General features: G+C 39.2%; 2 protein-coding genes across 3 annotated transcripts in view; one reads left to right on the top strand and one right to left on the bottom strand.

Moving 5' to 3' along the window:
* HERC4 (HECT and RLD domain containing E3 ubiquitin protein ligase 4) overlaps nt 1-5,984 on the bottom strand; it is a 42,274-nt gene extending 36,290 nt beyond the window's left edge. Inside the window, exon 1 of the mRNA XM_068140136.1 lies at nt 5,923-5,984. The gene's annotated coding sequence lies outside the window, so the exon portion shown is untranslated. The remainder of the gene's footprint in view (nt 1-5,922) is intronic.
* MYPN (myopalladin) overlaps nt 1-17,775 on the top strand; it is a 78,433-nt gene that overhangs the window by 2,568 nt on the left and 58,090 nt on the right. Inside the window, exons 2-3 of one of the 2 annotated variants that reach the window (XM_068140132.1) lie at nt 634-774; nt 1,281-1,577. The gene's annotated coding sequence lies outside the window, so the exon portion shown is untranslated. Of the gene's footprint in view, nt 1-633; nt 775-1,280; nt 1,578-15,995; nt 16,201-17,775 lie in introns of those variants that run through there. The other variant, XM_068140133.1, reaches the window with a different exon arrangement.

Raw genomic sequence — 17,775 nt, forward strand, 5'->3', positions numbered from 1 at the left:
TTATCAACATGAATTCCTCATTTCAAACCCCTTTGTTTTATAGCTTGATGTGTCACAGACTAGAGAAAATAAAAGTGGGTGTCCAGAACAGCTGGTAACATGAAATTAGAGATGTCAGCATTTTGCTGTGAGAAATTACTAAGCATGGTGTGAAGCCTTTGTGGAATAGTCTCCATTAAGACAAAGGAAAGGCTTTAAAATGCAAATAGCCTTACAAATAAGGTGTGGTCAGACCCTTTTATGCTATTTCAGTGTGATATTTTATCCTTACATTCTTGACAGTATCAATATTTGGATGTTAGTAATTAAAGAAAGTGCCTGTGTAGACAGACAGACATAACTCACAGAGTACAGGTTTTACATGCTTTGCAGCTTGATAGCTGAGCTTGTTCCAATTCTGTCTGTCCACCCTGCATGATTCTGGTTAGCTCATATGCAAATGGATTGCCAGTTATTTATTAACTGACGGAGATATGTTGAAAAAAAAATTAACTGGCTTTGACCCATTTGTGAAAGTAAATCGCTGTATAAATACTAAATTGCTTAGTGTCTGATTTGAGGCACCTCATTAAGGAAGCTTTTTACGTATAAGCAAACCCAAAAACCTTCAACATCCCATTCTCGTCCCTTCAGGCCAAAAAATATGACTGGAATAGCCAAAAGAATGCTACTCATAGGATGGCAGAAGTGAAGAAAATGGAAAAGCAGCAAGGACAAGGATGAATCCTGGACAGAAAGACTACAACGAAGGAAACAAGCTGACCTTTGCTTTAGGTATGAAGCTTTTGTGCTCACAAGCTCCTGTGGATCCAGTATCCTCAAGCCCACACAAATTGTAGCTGGCACCCAGAGTGACCAGGTTACAGCACCTGCAGGTTAGGGTTGAAGACACTGAACATGTCTGAATATCTGAACATGTCTGAGCTCTGGCCAGCCTGATCTAGTGTGGGGTGTCCCTGCCCATGGCAGGGGGGTTGGAACCAGATGATCCTTGTGGTCCCTTCCAACCCTGACTGATACTATGATACTATCCTACACAGAGGGTTGAGAGTGCAGCTGCTCCTCACACATGGTCCCTTATCCTCCCACTGTGGTGATGTTTCACACTATTACCTGATTTCTTCTGTTACAAATAGATCAGCAGGCCAGGTGCTAACTGAACAGCAGGAAATTCCCATGTAATCTCTTGAGGTTTTTGACTTGTGTTGAATACTGAGACCAGTTCCTATGTCATTAAACTGGGCTTTCGCTCAGGCTGAAACAAATCTTTGATTTTAAAGGTGCAGTCCTACAGGAATACAAGATCAATACCTGAGCCATTTATGCCCTGCAGAGACCACTTTGAGAACATGTTGAACCTCAGCTTATAAAATAGCAGCTCCAAGTGGTGCCACATGCTGCTGATTCTGACATGACACTGTGTCTTTGCATGGCAGGATGATGAAGCGCCCTAAAATTAGCCTCCTTACTATTTCGTAAAGAGCAGGCAGAAAGGTAGCAGCATGGACAGAGGAGAACAAAGCAGCACAGGAGAGGACCAGAACTGAGGCTTACACACAGGCTGGTCACACTTCATGGTGAGCACCCTTGGCTTCTTTACAAATTTACCTGTTGGATTGTTTAGTGGCATTTCTTACGCCAAGCACACGGGGATCTAACTGAGAAAGAGTAAGGTGCTCCTGTAAACAGGTTGGGTGGAGGGATCTGTTCTCTCAGGGGTGATTGGGAGAAAGCAGAGGGGAAAATTAACTGTGAAAATGTCATGGATGGTCTTGTTTCTTAGAGGTGTGCTGGGAGCTGGCATTTAATTCACAGAATTAAGTTTGTTGTTAAGGGAAAGAACTGGGAATGGAGGAAAAAATAATGCTGGTACCAAACCCAGAAACGCCACAGTAAAGCTCCATCTCTGCTGAACTAGACTGTTGTTTTCCTGATAGCTTTCTCTCCACTCCATTTCTTAGGTGATTAAGTCCTTGGATTTACAAAAAGTAAGAGTTCAGAGAAAAAAAAAATCTTTCTGGCAGTAGGAAGATAGGCATGGATGTGTTCAGATATGGGAACAGAGATAGCGAAGGAAAAAGTCCTAGACCAGAATAATGATTGTAGGTGAGCAGGAAAAAAAAAGGAAAAAAAAAAAAGAACAACTGTAAGGAAATACTGGAATGTCAAAGGGCACAATAGGTGTGACATGAAATGGATGGTAGGGTTGATTGCTAGCATGCATCTTTAGGAAGCAGAGGACTCTGCCATCAGCTAGGTGTGACAGCCTGTGGCCCTGTGCCTTAACTCTCAGGACAAGCTGGGAAGAAAACAACTCTGAGGTGTAAACTGTGACCAGCATGTTCAAACTACATCCAGCTGTTTCTGCTATTAGTTATCACTCAAAAACATGGGACTATTTTGCAAGACAGATATTTCTGTTTAGTAAAGATGATTGGACTGCAGCTTTTGTGATTTAATTCAGAATAAGACTCAGGATTTTGTAGGTATTACTGAAACACAGAGGGGCATGATACTTTGAGATCTATTTTGGTGCACTGAGCAACTGATAGATATTTGGTATAGCATGGATTGAAATGTGGTGTGAATCTGTGCCATTTATATCAACTACAGCACAGAACATCTCTACTCAAAAAGAGGATTAAATAGCCCCAGTGGACAAAGACTCTTGGACAGATGCAAAATTAGATCTCTCTTGCAGAAGTTGTTAAGGAGCTCCACAGAAATTATATGCGAGCAGTCAGAGCTTGGAGGACTGTAACTCTGAATTTCCTGTGGTGTTAAGTCTTTGCATTAGAATAAGTACTTAAATTAAATTAAATTTAAAAGTTTTGACTTTGGAGACAGAAGGAAAGTGAGCTGCATGAGATGAGTAAGCAAATCCTAACTGTGAAAAATGGAGTGTCACTGCAGCTATCTACATGCAATCCCTATGTAGAGAAGCCTATTGACTCCTTGTATTCCTGAAGATCTCCTGTACCAATAGTTACTGACCACCCATTTAGGGATGAAAAATTGCCACAAACTTGTCATCATTTGTGTCTGTTTAGAGACAGTGGCATTGTGCAAAATGCTGGCAGTCGTCTTGATGGTTTTTTAATAGGACTGCTTTAGAGGCTCTTATTTCCAGAAAATCTTGAGGCAATGTTTATGGGATGATGTTTCTTTGTTTATTTTGTCTAGCAGCATACAAAAAATAATTGTTACCATTTAAAACATCAAGCTTGTAAATGGGATGGCAAAGCATTTGGAAGCAGAAACAGTAGTGCAGACACCTGTGCCAAGCCTCCAATGCATGCAGCTGGCTTTTTATTCTTGGATACGGAGGGAGATAGCAATGATTCATCACCTACGTCCAACTGATAAAGGCTTTCTCGTTACTGATGTCAGCAAGCCACTAGGACACCACGAAACAGGATCACTGATCCCAATCAGAAATTATTGTTTGAGGGATACTGGATAGTCCCCACTTAACAGGCATGCATTTACTTCCATAAAAGAACACAGGGCTATTTCCAGCTTCTGCACAGTGTTCTAGAGCAGCAAAATTACTGTTAAACACACAAACATAAATCTGAGAGGAGTCTTAGGGGTTGGATCCCTGAGAATCAAGAGATACTGTTCCTGAGACTGACTCAGGAAGAGTAACAGCATTTCCACAATATCCAACCAAGACATAGCAGATTCTGTTCACCCCATGACCCAGTGGAGACATCCAAAATCAGACAGATTCCCAGCAGGAAAGTCAGCTTGAAACTCTGGTTTCATCAGAAAACACTCCCATAATATTTTTTTGCCAGTAGACTTGTGAAAAAATCTTGCGCTCAATGCCATCAAATCATTGCAAGCACAAACAAGTCAGTACAAACAAGCTTGTAACAAACTCAGCTAGGCAAATTGACTCATTAACAGACAGTATCAACATTACAAATTACATTGCTTTGAGTAGCATGTGGGGATATTTTTAATAAAATAAAACAAAGCTTATTTGGCCTTATGGCCAAGTGGTCGCTTCGTAACAAACAGCATTAGGATTAAAAATCACTTTTCCTGACGTGTGATCTGTATTTTCCTGAACTCTTGCTCAAGTTTGAGCCTCTAAATAGCTCATCACCATTACAAACTTGTTTGTTTTATCTTCTGAGTTTATAATAATAACCATAAGCACTAAACCAGTCTGTTCATAGTGATAATAATCCCCCTGGCTTCCCTGCAGAATTATAATGGATGTGAACCTCAAAGTGTTTTGTTTATAACCATTGCAAATAGTTATAATTTCCAGTGAGTTACATCAGCAATGATCTCAGGAATCTAGGCTTTAGCACTACAATGTCTGCAGATTTTCAAGTCAAATTTATCAAAGTTGTTATCTTTTGGCTAAGATTTAGGTTAGAGGAGTTAATAGCAATACATACCATATTAAAGCCTTCACTTGAAAACTGCCCACACTGTTAATTTTACGCCTAATTTTGACCGGACGCAGAACTCATTATTTGCCCAAAGAAGCACAAAACAGATACTGTTGTTATTGTAGCTTTGCTGATGTTTTCTGACAAAGCCACAGCAAGTTGAAAGAAATGCCATCTGACAAATAGAATTACAATATTTTTAAATACACTTTACATGTACATATTTTGAAGTGAGATTTGCAAGCTCAAGAATTACCAAATTATGTTTGTAGTTATATTTCAGGAAAGTTACAATATATTTAACATTTGAGAAATTAAATATTCAAATACCATGCTTGCCTCTGCCATTATTTCTTTGGACATACAGTGACCAACATAAAAAGAACAAACCCCAAAACTAATAATATTATTCATCACATATTTTCCAATGTAAGTACTTGGCTGCATCTCAGGATCTAGACCAGAGTGTTCCTCACAACTGTGAAAAAGAGCCACAGGTCTTGCACCACATAAATAGAGAAGAAGTATTTCAGGATTAGTATGTAAATAGCTTCTTTCCTAAATTTTTCAAAACTGGGAAAGGAAGCAAGGCTGCTTGGAGCACTGTTACCCCTCCTTGATAGTTTCAGTGTTACAAGGATCCTATGGGAATGCACAAAAGTAGGTATATTTGCAAGGCAGAGACTGGTATTAGAGGCCTTCTTCTTGACAATCAAATTATTCATTGGTTCTTAAATTTTAAACTTCATTATCTTCACTAAATCTGGGAAAACTCTGGAAGTTCTTCCTACTGACTTCTTGGCCCTCCCCAGCCAGTAAGTCAAACTCCTAATTTTCCCTGCTTCCCTTTCATCTAGGTCAGACCTTCAAACAGGTAAATTGTTTCTCAGTGAAAGTCAATGGAACTAATACCGATTAAAACTAGCCAAGTCTCAAACCCCACAACTGAGTTTGTCAAGTATGAAAAAATACATGTTTGTACTCCTCTCATGCAGTACAGTCAGCAATCTGAAATGCATTTCATATAAACTAAATCCATCACAGCATGATATCAGCAGTGCTGGCTCCCTGCTCCAGCCCCCACTTCAGCTTCTCTATTCACTCAAACACTTTAAATCCTCTTCAACAGCTCAGTGCACAACAAAACAAATCTGCTCTGTTCAGGAGGAAGAGTTTTCATGTACAGTACCCAAGGGTTATGGATAACTCCTTACCTTTTCAACAAATGTGTAAGAAAATTGAAAGTATATCTTATAACTATTTAATGAAAGCATAGAGTAGACCTTCCTCTCCTCTATTTGAATTTTCAAGCTAGTAAATATACCTTTATGAAATCAATGTTTTACCATGTTGTCCTGATTTAATATTAAGCATATACTTTAAGAGCATTATGTCTAAAAAGAAGTTCAAATATAGAGGTTCCACAGCCCCACACTACCAGTTAAGCATGCCAAAACCATATTGTTGTGCTTTAAAAGGCCTTTACTAATCAGATTAAATTAAAAATACTTACCATTATATTAGCATTTTCTTTCAGAGTGTAACAGTTTGGAGTCTTCCAATATTCCTTCTTTTCTAAAAGGAAAAAGAAAAAGTGAAACATTTAAAAAGCATTTTCAAAGGCACCTTCTATTGCTTTAATTAATATTTTGGCTGTTTGGAAATTAGATGGTTCTGGAGACTGACAACTGTATAAGCAGAACCACTGGCTTGAATGTGGCCTGGAAAAGTAGTTGTAAACGTTTTTGATTACAAAGTGATTTATCTGAAATTATTTAGAGGGCTCAGTTTCCTACTAGAAAAGGTGGATCTTCCTCTTTTTCTCTCTTTCTCTGTCTTTCATACTTGTGAAAAAGTTATGTTTGGCATAGTTAACAATTTGCATGGCTAGCCAGAATGGGTAGTACCTCCTTTCGTTGCTCTGAGGTAGATTTCTGGGTCATGATCCTTCCTTTGGTACGTGAGCTCACACTATCTGAGTATCACTTGTTCCTTAGCTAGACAGAGGGGCTCTGACACTACTGGAGTTTAACAAGATGGTACTATCAAATTCATTATCTGTGTCTCTGTTTTGACAAAACAGTCCTTTATTTTAAAACTAATTCTGTCAGTAAAGTCGTATTGTAAACAAACAGGGGTTTCAAACCTTCATCAGTATCTATAAAAACAATTTTTGCAGTGCATCTCCATATACATTTTTACTGTTATAATGTCAGTGTAAAATTACAATTAAAAAAAAGCAACATTTAAAGCAGGAAAGTGACTCAGTGGCCTGAGGACAGACGTTCCAGAGAGATGAGGCATGGTAAGGGAAAGAGTGCCAGAATCATTGGGAGGGGCTGGTAAACTGATCTCAAATGGGCAGGGTAAGGTGACACACTAAAGTGCTGGTAAAACAGTAGCTATTTCTCAAATCAGCCACTGCTGTCACTCCTGCTTCTAGCTACAAACAGACAACTTGATTCCCCAAAGCCCTCGAAGACCATTTCTGCATTTTATTTATTGGCACAAAGACTGCCATGCCAGTTCATCCTGTTGCACCATTGTAATACACTGCACAAAGTCTCTCCTCTCCATGGAGTATGCATCTGTCATATTTTAGCCAACTGTTACTAAACCATGCTCTCCTGTTCCCTAGTCCATGCATGTCAAGCTTGTCTTTTGTTAGCTCCTGTAAACACCTCACTGAACTATGAAGTTGCTGTCTTCCAAACTTTCTCCCAGGCCTGCTAGCTGAGGTGATCCAACAACCACAAGTTCAGACATGGTCTGACTGCCATGTACACCACTGAGAAATCCCTGACACTCATCTGAGTGTGCCTGGAAAGCAAGCAGGCTCACAAAATTAGTTTTCAAATGTCAACTTCCCATGAATGCCCTTTCCTTGTTCTCTTCTGGCAACTATCCTTTAAGACATTCTTATTAGGGGTGTATCTCATGAAGTATAATCTTGACAACTCAGTTATTGAATGTTTTGTCATATTAAAATTCTGACTAGAGCTGATATTCTTTACACCTCTAGTTGTCTATAACAGGTGCAGAAGCCTCTGATGCTCAAAACATCAAGCATTTAGACTGGGTTTGATTACTCTAAAACCCTTAAGGTTCTGATCTGTGATACCATTCGGCTGAGATGCCTTAGGCTCCTGCCAGCTGCCTGGCCCTTTCTGTTTCATTTGCTGTAGGCCAAAGGACATCTGACATGAATCAAAGAAAACAGACTGGAAAGCCACTATACCTCTGAGTACATTTTCCTCATGACTGTGCAACTCACAGTAATTAGCTTGCCACAAAAAACAATCCGACTTACTTTGCTCTTTATGTTAAAAGCACTTACAGATAGACTCTCAGTGAAGTCTCTCAGCTCTTTAAGGGCTTTAGCATTTCTCTATAAGTAGCCTGGATGAAATCCTGCTCTCTGTTCTAGATGTGCAATGCCATTTAAATGATAATAAGGATGTAAATCTGTTTGGCAGATGTGTAATTGGAAATAGAAACTGTGTAGTTACAAAACACAACTCACTAGACTGACTCTTAATCCACTTTTTAAAATACATGTGTTGTGTGAATCTCAGCCCCAGGTCAAAAGCATTCATGTGTATGACCCTGTCTCTGGATAACAGCAGTTAACAAAGGCAGATAAGTATAGATGTCAGCTCTGCTTAAAATCAAGCATAGAAATAGCTACTGTGAGAAAAAAAAAAATCCATTACAATAAAAAATATTAAACATTCAAATAATCAAAAGTACATAAAAGTGCCTTTCAATTCAGTAATGTACCTGTATTTCCTTTCCCTTTAGATTTATGTAATGAGATACCTCCACTCTTTGTACCAGTCCCTCTGACACCCTGTTCAGTTGGTACCACTCATGGCTACAAACAGCCTTCTTAGATGTTAAGGAGATGTATTTTCTGAAGAAGCCAGCTGAACTAGATAGATCTGTACCTACTAGGGTATAAACCTGTTTTATCTGAACAACAAATTAGACAAGCCTTGAAAAAAGGGAGAGCAAAACCCAGAAAACAAGAGCAAAAGTACAAACCCATGCTTGGCTTAGTGCCCTCTCTTGCATATAATCTCAGGAAAACAAGTCCATCATTGTATCAGCTACAGCAGGATCTGGCAAACTTGTACCACCATCAAGCTGAGTTGGTGCCAACTGGTGCTCTTTTAGTTAGAGACCTGAAACAACATCACAAAATTAGTCTTGTCTGCTAAGCCAGGTTCGTGGTAAAAATAAGAAAGACAGATGTGAAAGACAACAAATTAAGCGAAGAAATAAGAGAGGGGAGGAGAGAGTCATAGTAGAAATGCAGATCACGCATATCACAGAATGTCCCAAATTAAGTGAAAACAGTAGAACTAGCATTCTCAGATCCCCTTTTATGTTTTGGACTAGTCATGTATTGCAGTCAGGACAGTGAAATGCTATAGTGTCAGACTGGAATCTGTAGTTTCTGATGGTGCTGAGAGTAGTAACTCTGACTGTAAATCTCACACCTTTCAATCACTACTCTTTTTTGGCATCAATGTCAAATCAAGCATCCTCTTGCTTCACTTGCCCGAAGAAAGTCATGAATGGAAGTACACATCCCCTTGCAGTTTTGTTGAGTAATCAAACCCAGTTTCTGGGTTATTAATTTTAATGCATTGATTTCTGATCTTGTGTTTCTGTTGATTCCCAAGTATAGTTCTCCACCAAGTAATTGGATTTTCTAGACACAACTCCTCATTAGTATTATTTCAAATTGATTTTTAAATGATTTTTACAAACAATCTTATATAGCAGGTCACTTGTTTGGGAAACTCTCAGTCTATATATATCAGTATTTTCTGCATGCTCTCCAAATCATCGAAGTCTGGTGGTGCTGCCCCCCGAAAGAAAGTTGTTGTGAGCCAAATCTTGCACGCAGAATTAGTGGTGACTTTAAGGAAGTCCTGCTCAACCATGTGAGCACTCCCAGCTAGGGCCCACACATGGTTGAGCAGGACAGACTGTGATATGTGACATTTGTGCTCCTCATATGGCCCTCTCCTTCCCTGACTTCTTTCATTTCCTCACTTAATTTCATGTCTTTCATTTCTTCTCTTGTAGAACATTACTGTTTAGATATGCCAACTTAGAAGAAGAATTTCCCCTACAAAAGGGAGAATGCAGGAAAACCTAATAAAATATTTACTATCCTGGGAACAATAAACTGGCTGCAAACAGACACTTTCTCCTAACTCTTTTGTATTACATGCAAGCTCACCAAGTTCATTGAAAGGCCAATATTGTATAAAGTATTGGCCAATGGGTAATACTGCACAAGGGGAAAAAAATAATAATTTGAAATAAGGACAGAGTGTCCTCCATATTTACAGGCAGGGAATCCACCACCTTAAAGAAACTGACACTTTTACAACTGAATACGATTTTTTTTCACAAAAAAGGGATTTTACAAACCCCTTTTTAATGTCACCTATCATATCAATTATTTCATGTTCTGGGGATTATCTCTGTGTTTTATAGAAAACATTGTAACATTTTTCAGCTGTACCATTCCTACTGCAACAGCAAAATACTGGTGTGTATTTTTAGCAACTGATTCATTTTGAAAAGCAAATAGATGGGACATTAGATGGAACTGGGTGAGGACAGTACAAGTGATTGTGGCTCTCTATGGATGACTGAAAGACTGATTTCATTACCATGCTTACACCTAACTTTCTGGGAAAGTCTGACTCCTCCCCTATTGATATTGGTGACATGAGATCATTGACTTCATTAGAAACAGCATCAGGCCCCGTGAATTACTGGTATATTTCATCTAAATCATTAAAGAGACCAGAATATTCTGTAGTAACACTCCAGCAATCTTCATGTGAGCGCTGCCCTGTTAAATTACAAAGATGTCTTGGGCTGAGTGAAACAGAAATAGGCACCAAAGGAATGTCTCAATATTACTTTTTGTGCTTTCTACAGAAAAGACCTACTGTGTCTTTCATCCTTCTGATGTCTCCACTTCTAAAATTAGAATCTGAGTTAGAATCACAATACCTGGCAGGCTAATGCTAAGAGATGCACTGCATGATGACATGAACAGAAAATATCCAACTCATACTATCTTACACAGGGTTTGCAAATTACTGCTGAACTAGCTTGACTAGAAACATCCAAAAAATTGCTTTTAATGCTTTTCTACCAGAAAAACAAAAAAAAAAGAATGGCTTTTAGATAAGTCATTAAAGTCTACAATCTAAAAAAGAAACAGGATTTGCCACTGCTGTTGAAATTACTAGACTTTCAAATATAATTCCTCCATCAGTAACTAATCACTGACATCACTGCTGTGTTCAAAGGTATGGAGCAACTCACTGCCCTTGGAATAGGTGAGTATCACTGGGCTAGTATAAAAGACAAAGTGGATCCCTTCTGAGCCAGCACTGGTGTTCAACCAGTGAAATGGTTATGGCCCTGCTAAGCCTCTCTTCTGAAGTTATTCCTTCAGCCTGTTAAAGCAAACTTGTCTAACACACTACTCCATACTTCTCATTAGAAAGAAATGAGTTCAGTCTTTGGATGAGCAAGAAACTGTTGGTGTGATTCAACCCAAAGTGGGTAGTAAGTGCTGCATAGGCCTCCGGAGAGATCTGCATAATCACTGCCTCACTACAACTTGACTGCAAGCAACCTTAAGGAAGCTTTCAAAGAAATTTAGTATTTTGGTTCCAGAATTTTCAATAGGAACTAAATCTTGGATTACAACCACAGACAAAGCCCTGGTCTTGTGGAAAATCTTGTTCAGACATCATGAAATTTCTCCCTCCTTTTCCAGTTTTCCCTATCTCTTCACATCTTCTGTTTGTGAGAAAGCTGTACAAACACCAACCTCCTGCTCTGTTTAATTGAAGGTCACCTGTGATAGTCACAAGAATAAAATGGGTATTGTTGCTATTGTGTGTATTTATGGCAATAACAGACTCTGCTCTTGTATAGTGTGTTTGGGTCAGAAAAAATCCAATAAAACTGGTATGCAAAAGGGGGGGGTGGCTTCTGTCATTTTTTAGTACTTATACATTAAAATTGAAGACACAAATGTAATTATTATTATGATATCACTGCTTCTTTTGACTGTCTTTAGTAGACTAGGCTTTCATAAAGTCCATGTGAAACCTGCAATTATGTCTTAATGGCAGTACTGGATTTTCAAAAGCATGTGCTGTGTTCCTTTAAATCAAGAGTAAATTTCTACTGTGTTGTATAGTGCTTTCAGCAGCTTAAAGGCACTATTTGTGACAGACAGCCCAGTAAGAAGTTACTATGAAATATCTGACACCAGTTTTTCTTGCTGTCAGAGCCCTTTGGATGTAAGCCCCTTGGTCAGTCTTGGAGAGACAGTGGGACATGAGTTTGCTGACAGTCCAAACACTGAGTAGTCATTTCTACCATTAGTGTATCAGTTCCACACAAACTTTCTGGAGAATCTTCATTAGACCATCTCTTTTCTTCTTTTTAGCTTCTTTCCCCCAGTGTGATCTACAGAATATATCAGCTCTGTCTGGATCTGACTCAGCTCTCTGCCCTGTCCCTTGCAGACATGGCAAAGCAATCTGTATTTGCCCATCAACCAGCACTTTTAGTACAGAGTCACAACCTGTCAGATGCATATCACTGCCTATATTTTGAATCATACTGCAAACTCCTCCTATTGGTTTAAAAATTAAGCCATGAGATGGATGAGCTGTAAACTGGAAAATTCCTTCTCCTGTAGACACTCGTGGCACTCTGTAACAGCCCAGAATAAGCACACTGAGTGCTGTTACATTCTTCTGAAACAATGACAGAACAAAGGCAAGAGGACATTCGAATGAGCTTTCATTACCAGAGACACTGCCATGTGAGGAAGTACCACAGCTACCCTTGTGGGCAAAGGTACCCGAATCTATCCAGACCCTTTCAGATGATAGATGCATATCTGAAACACAGGAGAGCAGGTTCTGGTTATACATGTTAGGGAACACTCCATGGTGGCATCAATTGCTGACAGAGATTGATAGCTCCTGAAGGAAGCATAATAGTGGCACACTCTCTGACTTGTGCTTCTTAGGTCTCTCTGTGACTTCATCATCTTGTTCTGATCCTGCAAATGTTTCTTGACTGGTGTGGCCACAGTGCACAGTTGGATCATTGATAAATTTGCATATTCCCTAAAAATTCAGATCAAGTTCTAATGGTTGGACAAGTTAGGAAGCATCACCAGCACTACAGTACCATTTTACATACTTACAGCAGAAACTCTCACTGCTTTAATCTCCCCACAGGCACACAAACAGCGGCTGTGAGCAAACTGACTGGAGCTGCTCTCAAAGCAGCTTGGTTTAGTCCAGTTGAATTTAATTAAAATCAGAGTCACTTCACAAAACAGCTGTAAAAACATATTGCCAGCAAGTTTTTCTGTGTGGAATTGATGCCTCTTTCTTGTCAGTTGCACTGCTGATATTCATCTTGGTGCAGCTATTTTTCCTTTCTTGGACTGCCTGAGGCTCAGTCTGGTTCCGTGTGTATGGATCTCTGCCGCCTCTGGGTGTTCTGGTCCCACCTCTATCCTCTCTGCTTCCAGCCCAATGAAATGTCAGCAGCTTTCAGTTTTATATTTGTTATTCTAAAATGGCATGCCTGCTCAGAACACAATTTTGAGATTTTTCCACCTGTCTTTCACAACTAGCTTCTTTTATAGGTGCCTAATCAGGATGCCCTGTAATGCATGTCCCCAAGCTTACTGCCATCTTGCAGCTGTGAACACTGTTTCCAGCACTAACCTCTAAAGCAAAAATAAACCTTTGTACATGCATAATTCTGTGCTTAAGGTACCTTGAATTGGAGAATTTCTTATTCCAAACTAATTAAGTAAATAAATGCTACATGCTAGGCACGTGACACTTGTCTAAATGTACTATGGGCTTAACTGCAACTATGGCAACCCTGCGTGCACCAGAGAAGTACTAATCTGACCCACTTACTCCAGGATAGGACATTAATTAAGCCTTACTTCTCCTCAGAGCTCTTTCAAAAAGAAGAAAGCAAGCCCCAAAAATCCCACCAACCAACAAAAAACAAAACAAAACAAAACCACCCAAACAAAAAACACCACCAACAAAACCCCCATGGTAGATCCATGTTGTAAAAAATCTACTGCTTCAGATCTTCAGGTGCTTTTTCTATTTTATGTTCTAAGGCTCTAAACCCTCCAGTAATGTACTTCAGATGTCTTCTTCCAGCCATAACCACAGGCTGAACAGTCAGGCTGAACAGTATTACCCCCAAAAGACAGTACAGACTCTTTATATAACTTTGTCTAATAATTGTCTACTGAATAACATTCAACCCATCTTATTTCTCAATTACTGATTCAACACATGCCATTAACAGGATTGTATTCATTTCATCCTAATATCTACAAAACCAAGAATTTCCCACTCCTGATAAATCCTAGAGGCTTACAATTACAGTCTGGTAATCCTACTGTGGTATAAGAGCCAACTAGCCATATACAAAGTTCCATTTTAAGACTCATTCCTTCTGCTTGTAGAAGTACTTTGGGCTTTGACAGACAAGATATGAAGGGAATTAGTCCTCATATAATTTATTCTAGGACACTATGCCTTCTCATAGACAAGCTGATGTTCCCTTCTGCCAGCTAGCAAAGACAAAAGGGCATAAATCTGGAGGTCATGATATCTTGAAGTGTTTGAGTATTTTAGTGCTCAGCAGTCAAAAGCTTCAATTCACTGTCTTCTGCAAAGGTAGAAAGAGGACCAACAGCATTTGCATGGACTTTATGCTGTTATTTGCAAACTAGTGAATGTGAAATTCTCTGATGTTGCTCTATCAAGATGACAGCTCTGGCACATTTGCTGCGTGCGCTCTCACTTCTGGTGTTCTCTGCAAGTTTTGTCCTTGCACCACCTGCTGCTACAATGGTCAGTCAGTCTGCCACAGAAAAGGCTCAGGCCTTCTGTTTCTCAAGGCTGTACCCATAGCTCGCTCACTGCACAGATTATTCAACAATTTTGCAGTTCTAGTATATAAAACTCTCAAAGTAGAAAAGCTTTGCTTATTTTTTGGATCAGATTGAATAGTCGCTTTGGGTTGTTTAATTTTGTACGTCATGCACAAAGAGCGGTTTCACAGCTCAGCAAGACTCCATGCACGTTTTATAGCAGCTGCAGTTCAGCAGAAGTCCACATGAATCTACAGTTATTTCACCAGACACATCAGACTTTATTTTCATGATTCAGACCTTGTAGCCTACAGATCTACAGATACTGTAATGTCCAAGCCACAGCAGCATGTGGTACAGTATCAACATGCAGATCCTGTCAGCACTGTATGGCTCACATCTACTGTTACAGATATATAAAGAATACATTGAAGCTCTATTCCAGGTATATAATTAGACATCGCTCCACCCATAAAATGTCAAACTTGTCCCCAAAAGTGCCTGAGCTCTCCTCAGAAGAAGAGCTACAAACTAATGCTCATGAGCTATTCTGACAGTGACAGTTTACAAAAGGAGGGACAAACAAAAGAAAACTTCCTCCAGTGCATCAGGAAATCTTTCTGAAGGACTGCATCCCACAGGAGAAGCTTTTCTAGCAAAGGCACTAACTTGAAAAGTTTTGTTTTGAGAGAACTGGGAGAAAGGCAAAAAGCCAGCTAGTGACATCATCAGCTGTGGAAAGGCATATACATCAATTCTCCATAATAAATGCATTTTAGCAATCCTTTAAAACTGAAACTGTTGTGTTCATTTTTAATCAACAATTAAGCAGCACTTTTGGTAAACTGAACTGGTTTAGAATTATGGATAAGTTTCTGTAGCTGTCTCTACATTTTCCAAGTGATGTAGTAGGTTTTAATTACTCAGGTCTTAAGCAGTAGCTCAGATTTACAAAATTAAATTCTATATAGCAGCAGGATTTCTCTGCATCCTGCTTCATCTATTTAGAAATGATTCCACATAAGTTTATATTGCAGTTAAGTTTCTTTACCTTTTAAAATTACTTCTTCCCACCAGTTTGTTTCTGTGCCATCAGTTACAAGTTTAGAAGTTCTGACTTTTTGAGGATTTGTAGTTACAGGCCATCCTTAAGGACTTCTGCATTGTTGCCCTCTGTTTATTAAGCCAAACAATTCAAAGAAGCCAGGAATATTTTACTATTAAACCATATGTGCCTGCTGAGTTTGCCTTTGGAGTTACAAAACTTACACACTGTTCCAAGCTGATGGGTTTCCCAGTGACTGTAACCTTCAAGTTCTGATTAAAACATAAAGACACGGCAATAATCTGTAATTTGGAGAGGCTGAAGTCTCAAACAGCGGAAGAGAGTTACACAGTGCCACTCCAGCACGTATTGGATGAATCAGCAAAAGCCACCTAAGCATCTATAGGGGCTGTTTCATGAGCGTGGAAAAGGCAGTGGGTGCCCATAGGTGCTGTCAGAGCAGTGGATTCCCTGTCCAATGAGGTGGAATGCTCCGCAGGCACATGGTTTACGCTGCTCAAAATAACTTGGGACCTGCAAACTGACAAATGCTCCGGTGGTGACAGGTTGTCCAGCTTCTCACAGCCATCCTCATAATATCGAAGGTTAACTTCCTTCACTGTATGGACTCCTAGCTGCTTCTCTTCCTGAGGACTCCAAGAATTGCCTCACTTCCTTAACTTTAATCTCACACTTCTGGACAATTGTCTTCACTACTAACTGCCACGGTTGGGCAGCAACATCTGGAGGAATTCAAAAAGGTAATCCCTCAACTTTACATCAGTCTACATTTTGATTTTGCAGCGCAGGTGCAGAAGGGCTTGGTGAGCATAGATATTTGAATGCTAAGTACTGCTGGTAAAATGCAGGGAATGAGTAATTTTTAAACAGACTGACTTAAAGTATGCTGAGGCATATGTATAGCAGTGGAAGAGAAATGATGTTCTGCAGCATTCTAAAGTGCTTGAATAGTGTTGGTGAGGTTCTTAAAAGCCCTGGGAGCCTGTCTGACTCCTCCAAAGAGTCCACGGAAGATTGCAGTGACTGGAAAAGTTTGTTGCTTCCACTGCATTCTTCTTTCTGCTGATTTTCTCTCCACATTCTGAAGTACTGAGAATTCTGGTATTCAGCCTCAAACCAAGATGCCATCATATAGATTTCTTTCTTAAGCAAAATCAAAATGAATTTAACGTGACCCCATAGTTAAATGCTTTCTATTTATTTATTTATTTATTCTGTCATGTAAAATGACCCCACTGGCTATATTTAGTGCTGGGAGATCTGCTCTCTGGATTAATGTACACAACAGCTGCAGAAACAGTACTGCTGGAAGGGCATAGCTCTCACCCTTGAGCTCCCACTATCTCCCTTGCTCTCTTACTCTCAGGAAAGTATTTGACTGTCAGTAGCAAATGTTTGGCCCAATATATTGCAACATTAAGCAGTAATCAGAAGCCCATCTTAAATTTTATAAAATAATATGTCAGCAATTGACAAGAAAACAGTAGCTCTAGACTTTAGAATGTTATACAAATTATGCTAAAGACAGGTTACTTTATCAGGGGTTTTGTTTTGGTCCTAAGGTTTACATTGCTGAAGGTGCTCTAGAATTTAAGGGTGGAAACAAAATCAACAAATGTTAATAGAACAATTTCATAAACCTCACTCTTCTCCCTCACCTACACCTCCTGAAGGTTCCTGAGTTCAGGATATTTCATTATTTTTGTCTTCCTCTTTTTCTTTCAGAAGCAGATTACAAAACTAAAGAGCATTAGGAAGTGTGTTATTTCCTGTGGCCGAGCAGACTGATATTCACCTATCAGAAATTATTTATAGCTATTCAGTAGTTAGTTAGGTTTTGTATTTGACAGACTACCACAGACAAAGGAGAACTGTGTGCTCTTTGTTGGTTTGCTATTCCTGTGCATTCTTTAGAGATTTTACAGCAGGTCTTACTGTGGGACTGAAAGAATGTTTCTTATCAACAGCTGCAAAGAATTAGTGGTCTAGGTATATTTGCAAGGAAATACAACACTGAGATTATTTGTTTAAAATTGACACAATACCATAGCAGCAACTGGACAATGCATTGTAAAATTCTAATCTACCTGTTTTCATATACAGTGATAGTCTTCAGGGGCAGGCAAATTCATTCAACCTAAAATCAACCTCATTTAAACATTGCAGTTTCAAATATAAAGGCTTTTATGTTACAATATTCTTAGGGAGGACTGACAAAAAGAAACAAATACATTGAAAGTGCGGGGGGAAAAAAAGAAAGGCACAACTGAAAAACCTTGAGGAATAAATGCAAGCCAGATTTCTTTTGTATCTAA

This window comes from Melanerpes formicivorus, unplaced genomic scaffold (genome assembly GCF_026170545.1).
Source record: "Melanerpes formicivorus ecotype bairdi unplaced genomic scaffold, bMelFor1.0.p_v2 SCAF_6, whole genome shotgun sequence".
NCBI lineage: Eukaryota > Metazoa > Chordata > Aves > Piciformes > Picidae > Melanerpes > Melanerpes formicivorus.